Source organism: Acinonyx jubatus, chromosome B4, assembly GCF_027475565.1.
Source record: "Acinonyx jubatus isolate Ajub_Pintada_27869175 chromosome B4, VMU_Ajub_asm_v1.0, whole genome shotgun sequence".
Lineage (NCBI taxonomy): Eukaryota > Metazoa > Chordata > Mammalia > Carnivora > Felidae > Acinonyx > Acinonyx jubatus.
The window spans coordinates 53,697,877-53,713,444 of NC_069387.1; the positions used below are offsets into that span (position 1 = coordinate 53,697,877).

The 15,568-nt window shown below is 42.6% G+C and overlaps 2 protein-coding genes across 6 annotated transcripts in view; both read right to left on the reverse strand.

The window, feature by feature from the left end:
* The window catches only part of LOC128316363 (cationic amino acid transporter 3-like), a 293,114-nt gene that overhangs the window by 133,401 nt on the left and 144,145 nt on the right, over positions 1 to 15,568 (reverse strand). The window lies entirely within an intron of this gene.
* The window catches only part of LOC106977155 (cationic amino acid transporter 3-like), a 156,419-nt gene that overhangs the window by 12,105 nt on the left and 128,746 nt on the right, over positions 1 to 15,568 (reverse strand). The window contains exon 1 of one of the 5 annotated variants that reach the window (XM_053225972.1): positions 12,371 to 12,725. The exons of the other annotated variants lie outside the window; for them this stretch is intronic. The gene's annotated coding sequence lies outside the window, so the exon portion shown is untranslated. Of the gene's footprint in view, positions 1 to 12,370; positions 12,726 to 15,568 lie in introns of those variants that run through there. 5 annotated transcript variants of the gene reach the window in all.

Genomic DNA, 15,568 nt, shown 5'->3' on the forward strand with positions numbered 1-15,568 from the left:
AGGGCCTTTGTACTTGCTGTCCCTATGACCATACCACTTCTAGCCCAGATAGCCCCATTGTTGCTCACTTCACTACATTTGGTAAAAGAACATGTATAGCACAGCTTTCCTTAATCGCCATATATAAAACTACAACCTGCTCCTAACCACACATGCCATTCCTTATCCCCATGCCCTCATTGTCTTCATAGCTCTTGTCACTATTCAAGGTAATATATGTTGTACTTAACTTTTTATTATTTCTTCACACCTAAAGGTATAAGTTCCATGAAAGCAAGACATTTTTATTGTTTGGCTATTGGCTGTATTCCCCACACTACAACTGTGTATTTGTAGAGTGAATAGACGGATCTAAATACAGATATAGAGCATGTAGTGGAAGAGCATCTGTTAAATACACTAAAGAAAGTGCCTCCAGTGAGGAGGAGGAATAAGAATAGAGATCAGGATGAAAGGGTAAATAAAATGCATTGCCAAGGGGCCTGACAGGAAGCAATCATGCTCAGTCCATGACTGAGGGAAGGGTTGATTCCACTCTGTGCATTTCAGATTCAACAAGGAATTGCATGAGATAATGTGGGAGTTAAGTTGAAGGGTAACTGTACCTTGTAATTGTCAGGACATGGAGAACACAGAGAAGAGGGTGGAGAACAAGGGAAGATGGGGCAACCCTCCTACCAGTTCCCTCTGAACCCATTTCCCTTTTCCCAATTCCTCTTTCTCCTTCAGCTCCTTCAACTGTCTCTGGAGTTTCCTTACTGGGCACTAAGGACACTTCAACCATGCTTCTCTCTCTGGGGAACCATCAGCAGCCACCAACCTCCCAACAAAGATACAACAGTGGTTCTTGTCATTTGCTGAATTACAGACCCCTCTGAGGTCAGTCACCTCAAAAAAATGTCCTACACTTTTCTGAAGTCCATTCATAGACGGTGAGCAGGAATCCCAGAGGAGGACCATCTGAAAGGCAGGGTCGGAGATGGGTAAGGCTTTTGATCATTTCTATTTCCCTCAACTGTGTTGTGCAGGGTGGTGCTTGTGCTCTTCCCACATTTACTAAAGACAAGGGACAGTGGGCTACAGACAAATTATGAAGATACCAGAGAAGCAAACCAAAGAACAAAACATGTGGGAATTAAATTAATCACATTTCATTACTCCAACATAAGCAGGCAGAAGAAAAATAAACAGGCAAGCTTATAGAAAAAGAAAGCAAAACAAAGATTGGGTATCCTGAGAGAGCTTACAACAAATCCAGTTTATAACAATACACAAAAATATCATCCTCAAACATTATTTTCAGAAATGCCCTTTCTCTGTTCAGGAATCTACAATTATTCCAATACTTTATATTCAGTCTAGACTCTTTGACCCAGCTGTCAGAGCCCTGCACTAATTCTCCCCCACCCTCAGGCCCATCATCTCCTTACTAACTCAGCTCCTCACATACTCTGACTTACCCGTCTAGGGATAAGACTTTGGCCTGAGCAAGTACCTGTCCTGCCAGGGATGTCCTCCTCACTCCATTCTGTCCACTCTTAATGCTTCTGTCCAGCTTTAATGCTAGGTCTTCTCAACCCTAATCTACAACCTTTCCACCAACATCTCAGAAGCCTTTCCTAAGCCGTCCTGACTGGTCCCCATCTCCAAAGTTCCTCCCCTTCCTGCCAGCACTTACAGCCCATTCTGATGCTCAGCTGAAACTAATTTTCCCATTCTGTCTGCTGGTGTCCTGTGTGTGTCACTTAAATTCATTTAAATTCTGGAGGGTAAGGCCAGGATCCATATACCTCCTTTTTCTGAATCCCACACTCCCACCTCCAAACCTCACTACCCATGACAAGAATCTGCTCATAATTGTACCAAGCAACCATAAGAGGCATGTAAGATGGAGAAAATGAATACATACATGTATTTATTGACTAATATATCTTGAGATTTCCAGAGGAAAGTTTTGTTGTTTTGGGTTGTTTGTTTTTTTGTTTGGAAAGAGAGAAAGGGCCAAACACAGGTATAAACAGAAGACTAGAACATGCATCCATTACCTATTTCAAACACCTTTCCTGAGGTCATTTCCTAATGAGAACCCTGGGTCTGTGATTCTCAGTTTAATTAAGAAGCAGTCTCTCCCAAAGGAGGTCCTTGGTGCAAAGGAAGTGCTGAAGGAAAGGCAAAAGGGTGCCAGGGAGTAAGAAGCCAGCTTGCATGAATTCCATAATACTCTCATCTCCCCTCTTCCATCCCTCATCCTCAGTGTATTTCAGTCTCTGAACTCCTTTCTAACTCCAAAACCAAAGTTCCATTCCAAGTCTTCAAGAAGATCTGTTAAATCTAACAATCTACACACAAAATTGCAGGCTGTTTCCTTTCACAACCAGCCCAACCACTCCCCTTTGTCCTGGAGGTCATTGTGTTTATTCTTCTGTGTCTAGAAGGGTACTCCCCTCACTCTGGGCCTTTCCTTTTACTTATTTATTTAAAAATTCTTAGTGTTTATTTTTAGTTTTGAGATAGAGAGTGAGAGAAAAAAACAAGTGGGTGAGTGGCAGAGAGGCAGGGAGACACAGAATCTGAAGCAGGCTTCAGGCTCTGAGCTGTCAGCACAGAGCCTGATGTGGGGCTTGAACCACAAGCCATGAGATCGTGACCTGAGCTGAAGTCAGACGCTTAACCAACTGAGCTACCCAATTTACTTTGGACCTTTCATTTTTAAAACATTTTTCCAAGGAAATAAGTCCCACTGGTTCCCATGGTTGGTTGCTAACATTCCTGTGAATCATGAATTTGACCCTGTGCCTCCTCCTGAAAAGCCTCAAAGATAGTTTGGATACCAGCTGCTTTGCTAGAAGTTTGATAAAGACTTGAGAGGAAGGCTAATTATGCTGTTAAATAATTATTTCACTTCTCAAAGTTTCAGAGAAGTGGACCTTAAATGTAATATCTCCAGAGATTATATCAATCCTCTGTATCTAAGCACAGCTCCTTTCTCATCTCAAGGTATATGAATACACCAGTCAAACCAGTGGTTTCCAAACAATCAGGTATAAAGCTTTTTAGAAAGGTGAACTTCCCCAGAGTTTCTCAAGTCCTAACTCAAGCAGCCCTGCAACTGAGGTAGGGGGCAGTCATGAATAAAGGAGTGGAGGTTTTGAGTTCAGGGCAAGAGTTTTAAGTAATAGTAAGTGCTGTGTACGTGTACACCAACATGTCCAAAGGTGAAATAGTTCACAATGCATATAAACAGGTAAGCAGAACAAAAGCCACCATGAACACTGCGACTGAGTCTCATACCCAGGGTAGAAGAGATTAGTTTACAAAAACAAATAAAAAATGGAATATTCTCAATTTCTCTGTCTGTTTGGCCTTCTCTTCAAGTCTTTGTCCAATCATAGTCTTCCATTTATCCATTCAATAAATATGCTTATTCTCATTTATTCAGCACTACAGATAAAGCAGAAAAAGCACAGAAATACATGAGTCCAGTCTCAAGCCCCAGATGCCTCAGGAAGGACTGTCAGAAATGTCTGAGATACTCAGAGCTGGAAAAAGAAATGAGCCAGCCAATAGGGAAGACTGACCACACATTTCTGAGGAGCAAAGAATACCTGTCATAACCTCACTTCCCCCAAGTTACAGGTATGAAAGCTCTACATAAATGAGAATTCCAAGGAGTTATATACTTTCTCAACAACTAATAATCTGGAGAGAATGGCTGTTCAACCACCATTCATAAATGTTAGAAATACCCATTTATGTGTGTGAGTTGGGGGCGGGGGGAGGGAGAGGATAGAGAAGGAGAGAATAATGGGGTTGTTCCTGCTGGGAAAGGAAGAGAGACAGAAATCAATTGTAACTATGACATTTTTGGATTCAATTGGGGGTTAGGGGATGGAAGTATAGTAAAATATGGAAACCTGGATAACTAATTCCTCTCAGCAAGAAAACAGGCCATGTACTCCTAGCTTCTGTGTGCTGTTTCTCACTCCAGCTGACAACCACTTAACTCACCGTCCACTCTCAACACTCTGTGATCACCACCCACCCCCTGGGTGAAGAGACTTTACAGCTTGTCTCATGCATAGTCCTGATCTCATTTCCCTTCTCTGTGGGCTCATTACAGAGGTCCTGGGTTATTTTTAAGACTTCAAACACGTGTAATAAAAAAGGGAGTCAGATATAGGAGAAAACTGCTCCCCCTCCTTTCCTCAAGTAGAAAAATAATAGGCCTAAGTAGCAGGGAAGATCTTATTTCATTCATTTATTCATTCATTCAATAAACATTAAACACCTTCTAATGTCACTCCTAGCGCTTGATGTTACAAACACAACTAGGAGAAAAAGGCATGCCCATGCATACATGGCACTCATTGTGTTTAACATATTCTTCTATAATATTCCTGTCCAAAATGTGTAATCTAAATCTGATGATAAAAGCAATCAGTCTACAAAACAACTTTGTACAGAAAGTTGACTTTCTATAAAACAAGTGAGCTTTGCTTTTCAAAACTGTCAATGTCAGGAATGACAGGCTGAGGAACTGTTACAGACTAAATAAAAATAAAAAGACATAACAACAAAATGCAATGCATAACCCTGGAATGTGCCTGAATCATGAACTACTCTAGTAAAAAAAATGGGCAATTAGTAAACTTAGATTATGGACCATATTTCATACACACACACACACACACACACACACACACACACACACACACACATTGGACAGAGTAAGAAATGTGGCAAAATATTAACAATTGGTAAATCCTAGTGAAGAAATAAATGCGTATTTACTATAGTATTCTTGAAACTTTCTGTAGGATTGATATTTTGCAAACTAAAAATGTAGGAAGAAAAAAAAGAATGTCCCAATAGTAAAGGTTATGGATTCCCCTTCCCTGAATGCCCTTTATAAACAAATTTGACATGATTTTTGGTTAGAACCAAATCCCACCCAGAATGATTTAGCCTCAAATCAGTAACTTTAGATCAGAGGATTGGGTGGGAAGATGAAACTCTTTTGTCTTTGATTTACAACCAAAATTGTCAGCAAGCAAAAATGACTGGAAAGACACCACAACCCTGCCTCATGTAAGTACAGTTATATAAACTTCGTACTCTGACATTTTGTGGGACTGATACACACTAATAAACCAGGGCTAGATTTGAACTCTAGAGGCATTAAGGGAACATATGCAGAGGCTGAAGACAGAGAAAAATGGTATCTGGCAAATAAGGTTACCAGGTATATGTGCAAGAATTAGGGATACATGGAGAGAGTGGTGAAAGAGAACCAGATTTGTTGAGCTGCAAGTAATGCACAGATGTTATTTCATTTAACCCCCATAACAACACAATAACATAAGTATTATCATTCCACTTACTGACTGAGATATTAGGCAACTACCATTTAGCCAGTACAAAGAAGAGCTGGAATTTGAACTTGGTTTGTTGTTACTTCAAAGACCATTTTTTTTCTCCTCCAGTACCATACCTCCACAAAGAAACACAATTCGAAGGCATGGCTATTAAAGGAGTATTTGAGCCACTTCTTGCCTTTGTGCACAGGTCACACTCTGCTGATGTCTTCCCTCTCTCCCAAATAGATACTGATGAGCCACTTAGAAGTGCAGGGAGAAAGAAAGAAAGAAAGAAAGAAAGAAAGAAAGAAAGAAAGAAAGAAAGAAAGAAAGAAAGAAAGAGAGAGAGAGAGAGAGAGAGAGAGAGAGAGAGAGAGGGAGAAAGAAAGAAAGAAAGAAAGAAAGAAAGAAAGAAAGAAAGAAAGAAAAGTAGGTGAGGGGGAGATGCCTGGGTGGCTATGTCGGTTAAGCATCCAACTCTTGGTTTTGGCCCAGCTAATGACCTCACAGCTTCATGAGTTCAAGCCCCAAATCAGAAGCCTGCTTGGGATTCTCTCTTTCTGCCTCTATCTCTGCCCCTCTGCAACTCATGCTGTCTCTTTCTTTCTCAAAGTGAATAAATGAACTTTAAAAAAAAAAGTGCTGGGACCATTAAATCTGAATGCTCCATCTAAATCATGTCCTGCTAAAATCTAAACCTAATTGAGGGCATTTTAGATGCCGAGAAAGATTCCAAAGCATCCCATAACCATTCCAATAGTTCCCAGATAAGATTCTACAAGTTTTGTAAAATCCTGCCCACAACATTAGCCTATCTCTTTTTGCTTGGCTTTTAGTGAAAATACAGGATAATAGATCTCTAGATGCCAAATATAAGTCACACTCTTGAGACTTCTTTCATCATCCAATTCTTTCCCCACTCTATTCCAAATCTTTTCTGGTCACTGCCTCCTTCTTAAGAAGAAAAAGAACCATCTTCAGGGCAGCTTAGGGAATTCTAGAGAAGAAAATAAAACCTTGATTTTCATTATGTAAAGAAATATAGGCAGACAGGGGAGCAGACATTTTCTAAAATGGGAGCCCAATGGCAAGAAGATGGTTGCAATTTCCCTGACAACCTAATTCCTTTCAGGTTTGAGCTTTTCAAACCTCAGCCATCACTCATGGCTTCAAGATGCAGCCAGCACACACCATTAGGAAACTTCTGTCACAAAGGACAACCCCAACTGGGACAGAAAAGGGCAGGAGGGTAGATTGCTCCAGTTTAATGAGAGTGGTTTAATGGAACATCTTTTTTTTTTTACTTGTCTTTTTTTCTTTTAAATTTGTTTTAATATTTATTCATTTTTCAGAGATGGATAGAGGCAGAGCATGAACAGGGGAGGGGCAGAGAGAGGGAGACGCAGAATCTGAAGCAGGCTCCAGGCTCTGAGCTGTCAGCACAGAGCCTGATGCAGGGCTCAAACCCATGGGGCTTGAGATCATGATCCCAGCCAATTCTAGCACTTAACCAACAGAGCCACCCAGGTGCACCTAACAAAAACCTCTTTTTAAGCTTCCTATCTCACTTGGCCATTTGCTCTCCAGGTTGGGCTGCCAATGAGGAGCAGACTGGGAATGTTTGCCAGAGAATGGCAATGTCCTCTTATCCTTAACCCAGAAGATCCAGTACCAGAAGAATATCAGTTCAACAGTCACTCCAAAATATGACTAAACCCATTTCAGAAGCAAAACATCAGGGGGATGCTGGAAAAAAGATTTCAGCTATGTCAGATTGATCATTCTGGCTTGGCTATTGTTGACAACAAGACATCTGACCAACTAGAATATATAAAATGGGCATTTGTATCCCCCATGGTGACTCATACCTGTGACCAACTCTGAGCATCGTTAGTATTTATTAATCATCCATGGAAATAAGAGAAAAGACCAATGAACATAAGGCATGAATATAGACCTCTATGGCTACTTTTGGACTCCTTGCTATTTGTTTAAAGTTATGAAGGAATATGAACATGAGAGAAGGAATAATGGGTGTTCTGAACATGCTATTTGTATAGGGAGATCCACAGAGAAGATAAAGGATTGCCTTTCTGTTTTAATTTCAAAAGGAAGAAAATCCAAATTTTGTTAAGAAACAAGGGGGTTGGCAAAGCAGCCTCTTAGGATCCTGATCTTATCCAGGGAAATTGCATAAAAACTTGGAATAAATGCAAGGAATTCTACCTGAACCTCACTGGTTTCAGATATTTGGAAATCACCAGCCTAGCCCTCAATTCAAGTCAGCTGACATGAAGTCATTTGACACTTAGCATCTTGTCCACACTAGTCCTCTATCTAGTAGATTTGTATGGTTTGCAAATACTGCATATCCAGGGCCAGCCACCTGCCATACTCCCTAGTCCACCCTCCTGGTCCATAAAGTTGGTAACTCTAAACAGAGATCCTCTAGACTCTCACTCAGATTCACTCAGCAGTCACCAGAGAGTGTTGCCCTTGAAGCAGGATAAAGCCCTAAACCACATTCTTCCTGATCACTACATGCAGAAGATAACTGAAGTGTGAGTGCTCCTTCTGGAAATGACACTTTCTTCAAGTCTATAAAGACACTTGTACACACACATACGCATATGCACACACACACACACACACACACACACACACACACACACTCCCAACCAACTTGCAGTTTCCTGCTCTCTATTAAGTCCAAACTTCTAAGATTGTATTTCCAAGGCTTTCTTTTCACTGTTGTTCTCCCACTTACTCACACTATTAAACTTTTATGTGGCTCCTACTGCACAAATCTTTCCCCACACATGCATGTCTTGCTGGCATTTACATCAGCTCTCACACAGACTGTCCTCTGCCTAGAATATGCTCCTTCCCAACTCCATTCAGTATGACCCTCCTTCTGGAAACTTCTCTGGTCACAGCTACAGATAGGTATCTGATCTCTCCAGTATGGTCTCCTTGCCCCTTTCTCTTTCCTCGTTAATGTCCAGTGGCATAACTTACTGGCCTAGAACTTTGCATTGGAAGAAAACCCAGTTAGGAAACAGGGTAGAAGGAGTAAGCGCTGAGGTGGAGCCCAGGAGAAGAGCTTTTGTCTAATGAAGTTTTTAGCTTTCCTTTCCTTTCCAGCTGAAGCCTGAGGTGCAAAGAGTTAACTGGTGATATCCAAGATGTACCTCGGGATATACAGCCCAATTTGGTGATATCAGAGATCTAACACAAGAACTAAGGTCCAAGTCTCTTTCACCACAACAAAGTCAAAGTACAAAGGAAGTAACCTAAGTCAGCCAAGAGAATGTACATCATCAGTGACATTCATGATTTACATCAGTGTCATCCTTGTAATGTGTGACAATGGAACAGACAGACAACCCAGAGTTTTACTACTTCCACTGCTTTACTTTATATGTATAATACGTCCTCTAATTGTTTGGCATTAGACAACATGACACAATACTCAAACTGCAATAACTACATTTAAGGCTGGCCTGCAGAATGGAGGAGTGGGACCATAGTCAATTGATGGAATGGGGTGTAGAATAGGATTTCACTGGTTTCAGGTGGATAGGGAAGTATCCATAAAATGCTCTTATATTGTGAACTCCCAGAAAATAATTTTCTGTATTTGCTTCCATTTTTCTTGTACTATGTATACATACTATACAGATGGATTCTGTGTACTTGGGGTTGGATCTAAAGTGAGAATTCAGGTGGTCCCTCAAATCAAAACCACAAAAATCCCAAGTGAGAAAGACTGGATTCAACCTATTAAAGATGAGATTTCAGGGGCGCCTGGGTGGCTTGGTCGGTTAAGCGGCTGACTTCGGCTCAGGTCATGATCTCATGGTCCGTGAGTTCGAGCCCCGCGTCGGGCTCTGTGCTGACAGCTCAGAGCCTGGAGCCTGTTTCAGATTCTGTGTCTCCCCCTCTCTCTTCCCCTCCCCTGTTCATGCTCTGTCTCAAAAATAAATAAACATTTAAAAAAAATTTAAAGATGAGATTTCAATTAAACGTAAATGAATACAAAGACAATTCCAAATTTGCAAATTCAGGCACCACAGTGATACTTTGTGGGAAAAAAAAGCTCAAGCAAAAGAAACATTTTTCTTTCCCTTAATTATCATCACCACAACCATTACCCACAAATTATCATGCACTCAGTTACACACAGTGCAAGACAATGGTGGCAAATACAGAATTCCCCTCTCTGGAAATTGTAGATTACATTTCATGAACACTTCCCCACCTGCCAAAAGAACTAAAAGATACATAAAGTATAAATGAGGAAGTGTATTCCTAAATCAGAAATAAATGCTCAAGACAATGGCATGTCAAGATCCCAGATGGCTTCAGAGTAAAAGTATTAAGGACCTCATTTTCCATTGTGGATGAGACTAGTGAGTATCTTCTGTGTATCATGTGTCACCCTGGGACACCACATAGAAGAGGGAAGAATTACCCCACTTGGCATTATGTATAACTGTTTTCCAGGAAAACATTAGTTCAAGATACATATTCAGCTTGGGCTGAGAAAATCAGAAAGGCCTGAACTTCTGCTTCTAGAGGTCTTCCAAAACCATATGGGCTACCAGAAAGAATCAAAATTAGATTTTCCAAATAGGAATCAAAGATATCTGGAAAATCCAGGAAGGGTGTACAATTAAGTGATTGGAAAGTGATGTGGTACATGAATGTCAATGATTAAAATCAATTTCTTCTCTGCTTCCCTTACAATTGACCACTCTTTCTTCCCAACTCTGAATCCTGTCAACATGAAATACCTAAAAAAAGTTCTCAGGAGAAATCAGTAGAAGGAAATCCATCTGCTTGTCCACCTTATTTTCTAAAAACAAAACAAAACAAAAACAAAACAACAAAATAAAACCCTGCAACATAGGATGACCTTTGTCTATTATGAGCACTGATCCACAATAATTTTTTCTAAGAAGTCATGTTAAGAAGTTTTGTTTTTTTTCCCCTGAGATCTTTCCTTTCCTTGTAAGGATCTGATCCTGAATATCCATCCAGTGATCCCATGCAACACTACATCCTATCTCCACTTTCGTACTAGCAGTTGTGAGTGGTCAGAGGTTATGGCTCCTTCTTCCATGTACTTCCTCCCAATATATACCCTCAGTAATATACTGCATACAAGGTGGCTTAGGAAAGGCTGACTCTCTCTGGTCACCTTACTTCACATCTTTAAATGTGTCCTTGTGTCCTCCACGTAAGTACTCAGCTGTCTCTTTCTCTCTGTCCTCTCTCAACATACTGTGCTTGTTTCCTCTCATAGCCCTAGGTAGCTGCTCCACGCTGTCACTATCTGCCTTGAAAAGTTAATTTGTTTTGCTTTCTTTTGTTGTAGGAAAGACACTAGATCATCTGAGTCATATGAAATTTGTATCCTGCATCAAATTCCTGAGTTCCTGTTCAAATATAGATTCATATGACTTCTCCCTCAAAACTCATCCTCCTTACCCCAGCTCAGGCAACAAATCTACACCACTATTTAAGGGACACTCTTTATCCCTCTTCCTCAGGTCTTTCTATTCTCCACTCTGCTTTGTGATTTCTGGGATAATACAAGAAAAAAAGGAGGAGGATAAAATGAAAATATATTCTAAAAATCATATTTGCCAATTTAGTGCATACATGTGAAGGAATTGGCCTTTCCACATGCTTTTGTTTAAATTAATGTTAAAATGAATCTTCTTCAAGAAGAACATAACACCTATCAATTGATAATGGAGAGAAGTTGCCCAAGAACTAACTGCTAGAGGGACAAGAAAGACAACCTAGAAATCGACATTTGCCACATATAATCAATAAAACAGGTCTTATGCATGGATACTATTATCTGGGCTTCTGGTGCTGGGTACAGCCCATAGTGTACATGGCACTGGGGAGGGTGGAGGGTGGAGAATAGTTTAAGACTCCCAAGGCCTTTAAAGTTAAAGAGTTGCAAATATGTTCTGAGATAACAGCAAACTCTCTTTATCCTCTTGGAAACCCGGGAAGACAGACCTATTTCAGGCTTCTCCTCCAATTCTTTATCAATCAATGAAATATGCCTATCATGTACATGAAATTGATAGAATCCAAGAGAAATAACAGAGACATTAAATGTCAAGGTTATTTAGCAGTCATTTATAACATGTGTGGGACCACAGAGAAGCCTTCTTAAAGTGACTGAAAGACCACTAAGCAGCCACACCCCAGGGGAACTTGGTAATCTTGCCTCCTACAGCCTGACCTGGCCTATAATCAATCCCCACCAGGCAACTTTTTTCAATTAGATAAGAAAGTCAGGGAGGTACCTTCAGCAGTAAAAATAGATATCTAGCTCCTTGAACATCTAGGAAGAAAACAATCATATCCCCTCTGGTGATGGTGGACAACCTTATCATACTAGACCTCTGTTCTGCAAGGTCCACAACAATGTCCTCCCTAAGGAGATAGGACACAGATATTCTCAGAATATCCAGTGAGAAAATGTGGCAAAACATGAAGGAAACAACAGATCCAGGAAGAAGAATCTTCATTCATTCAAGGAACATGTTTAAGTATACTATGTGCTGGGCCCTGTGGGGAAGACAAAGATGAATAAAGCAAGCTGTGTGCCAGGTCAGAAAGGAAAGGCCAGGAAGGAGGGCAGGGCAAAGAGTTGAGAATAACTCTGGAGAAGCACCCAGGATACACCTCCCCTACTTCATAGTTTCCTCAGCAGAGCTGAGAACCTTTCTGGTCTGGAAGAGAATAGAGTATAGGCCTCCAAATCACTCTGACCCCAGGAAACTCACATGCCCTTCCCAAACTCACAAGGCCTCTGGTCTGCACCCCCATCTCCCAATCCACTGTCTAGCTCTGGTGCCATAAAATACCCTCTTCTCAAACCCCACAGGGCTTTCACAGCCAACTGCACTTCGTGCCAAGCCTTCTTCCTCTCTGCCTCTGTCTCAGTTTTCATGTCAACTCTATAAACATGAGAAATTACTTACCCATGTGCTGTTTCTGTATCAGAGGAGAAAGACCTGAGAGACAGTGCAAGACAAACCAAGGGAAAGGAAAGGATCTTGGCCTAGCAGAGTCAGGACTTGAGGTGGATTTTAGAGGTGGCCCTCAGGGAGGTAGGGCAGTGGGGAGGCTAGGCCCTCAGGAAAGCAGAGCTATCAGGAGGCGGGGCCATCAGAGGGCTGGTGTGCCTGGGAGGAGGGCTCATGAGAAGGGTGGGGAACTGTGAAGGAGGTGGATTAGGCAGAATCCTGGAGGAAAGCTAGAAATGGGCAAAGGATGACAAGTGGGACCCTGCATGGGTAAGGAGGTGGACTGAGGGATTAAAAGGAACTTGTTGGAAACTTTGTTGGCCCAAGATCTGCATGTACAAGTAAACAAGTTTTTCAAGGTATGGGGGAGGTCCTGGTTGGCAGAAAGACAGTGTGGGGAGCCACGTGGTACCAGCCTGTGGTGATTTGGAGGCCAGTCCTAGTTTCAGCTAAGGAGCCACTAAGAAGTCTTGTAAACAAGGATAGAAGCACTACCACAGGCACCTCTCAGAATCTCCTGCTAGGTTCCTCTATCAGCACCACACATCCCCACTCCCTCATTCAGCATTCACTTCACTCCAGGATTAAAACTAAAAGGGAATTTGCTTAAGCTTCACCTCAAGGGATTTCCTGACACAGTCACCCAGCATTCATAGCATATTCTAACTTAACATGCATTGAGCATTTTGTTGGAGGAAGTAAAGAAAAAGATATAGTTCCTACCTAGAGAGCTTCCTGCTCTAGACATTCAAAACATAGGGCTTCCAAGATCCTGAAACAATGACCAAAGGACATTTCCAAGAACGTTAATCATCAAACAAAAGCCAAGACTTCTCAGAGATGGAGAAAGTGGGGCCTACTTAAAGACCAAGGGCTGAATGCAGAAATGATGGGCCTAAGAAGCCATTGGTTTCATGGAAAGGGGGCACCACTGTCTTCTCTTGATAGTGCTGAGATTTTCCTAAACCCTAAATTAGGTTCCTTAAACAGTCGGGTGGATGCTAGGAATTTACCCAAGCTATACAGCACGTGTACCCCAATGTTTATAGCAGCACTGTCAACAATAGCCAAATTACAGAAAGAACTTAAATGTCCATCAACTTACAAATGGATAAAGAAGATGTGCTTTATATATACAATGGAATACTACTTGGCAATGAGAAAGAATGAAATCTGGCCATTTGCAGCGATGTGGATGGAACCGGAGAGTATTATGCTAAGTGAAATAAATCAGGCAGAGAAAGACAGATACCATATGTTTTCACTCATATGTGGATCATGAGAAACATAATAGAAGACCATGGGGGAGGGGAAGGGGAAAAAACGTTACAGAGAGGGAGGCAAATGATTAGAAACCCTTGGATACTGAAAACAAGCTGAAGGTTGATGGGGGGTGTAGGAGAGGGGAAAGTGGGTGATGGGCATTGAGGAGGGCACTTGTTGGGATGAGCACTGGGTGTTGTATGGAAACCAATTTGATGATAACCTATATTAAAAAAAAAAAAACACTGGGGTGGAGGTGGAGGGAAGGGAGAGAAGAGTAGCAGCAGGACACTACAGGGACAGAGTATATACTAACTATACTAAGACAGAACGTTGAAATTTGAACAGAAAGAACTTCTACAGATGTCATGAAGAACCTCCAACTGAGGAAAGCCTACAAATCACACTGACCCTGCCCTAACATATCTCCAGTAGGCATGGACCAAAGGCACTAATTAAGCACCTCCTTTGTTCCAGGTGCTATGCTTGGTAGTGGATGAGTGGCCCAGTTAGGACTACAGAGCCAAAATTCGTATAGGCAAAGGAGACAGGCAGGAATTGGAAGGATCGATGTCAGGACAGAACACTGGGGAAGGGAGACCTGGGGGTTTCATTTGTGTCTGTTGCAATATTCCTAGGCTATCTTCTTCTGCCTCAGGCTGGGATTTTTCCCAAATATGCATCTACTTCAGGGGAAGTGCAGGGGGAGGGTCTGTGTATGCTTGTATCAGGTCACAAAAGCAATCTTTACCTTTTTCTCCCTGTGCTATTCACTGTCTTGGGTAGAGGTGGGTGGTTGGGGAAATAATAGGGCCCCCAGACAATTACCAGGTAGTGATAAAACTGTCCCAGGATCCCTCCTTCCCTACCTCCCATAGTCCAGCAGAGGTACTCAGGCAGCCTGAGGGCCCTAAGGCCATGCTTTAAGCTTTACCCAGTATGGGAGGCCAGTTTACCCAGTATGGGAGGCCAGTGTTGGGCCCTTTGGGGCTTGTGCCCCTGGCTCCAACTGAACCCCTTGGGGCCCATCAGTGTCCAAGGCCACATTCTCTATATTCCTTAGCACACTGTTGCCATGGCCTTCCCCCAGCAAGGCTTGGACTTCCCTGGGGTAGGCAGCCTCAAGAATGCCTTCCACCCACCACAGAGTCATACCCAGAACCCTTTTCAGGTCAGGACTGAGCTCTAGTTCCCCTTTTTTTATATCCCAGCGGATTCTATTCCAGTCTGTGCCAATACTGCCAGCCAGGCCCCAGTCCCCAAAGCCCAGCTCCTCCAGGTGGACCTGCTCTGGGTTCTCCCTGCCACCCAGGAGTCTGCCGCAACACTGCTGCCCTTGCTACTGTGCCCCTGGCCCAGCCTCTCACTTCACAATAGACACAGCCACTCTGAAGTCTCTGCCCCTTTCCCCACCAGTGTCCATGCCACATGCCCAGGCCACACTTTTTTCTCTGCGGCCACCAGTGCCACAGCCATGCCACTGCCATGATAGCCCCAATCTCAGTGGTTGCTGTGACCCAGGCTGCACCTACCTGGGAGAAGACAAAGACCATGGGGCCTACATATGTGCGCTTGTGCCATGGAATTCCAGATGACTACAACATCCCAATGTATCAGGCCATCCACACAGGAGTCAAGGCCTACAGCTGGCACACCTCAGGTGCTATAGAGATGCCCACAGTGATGCCCCTGAGCTCCCTGAGCATCCCCAACTGAGCGAGCTGGTGGGGGAGGGGAAGAAGGTGGTATAAGAGGTTGGGCAGTCACAGGTGCTGCAGGGGCCCTGGGCAGCAGGTGGAGGGTGGCCAGGACCCACTCTAGAAAGCACATCCAGGAGAAGCATACCTGTGACTTGCGTGGCAAGGCCTCCACGATGTCTCTCACCTGAGC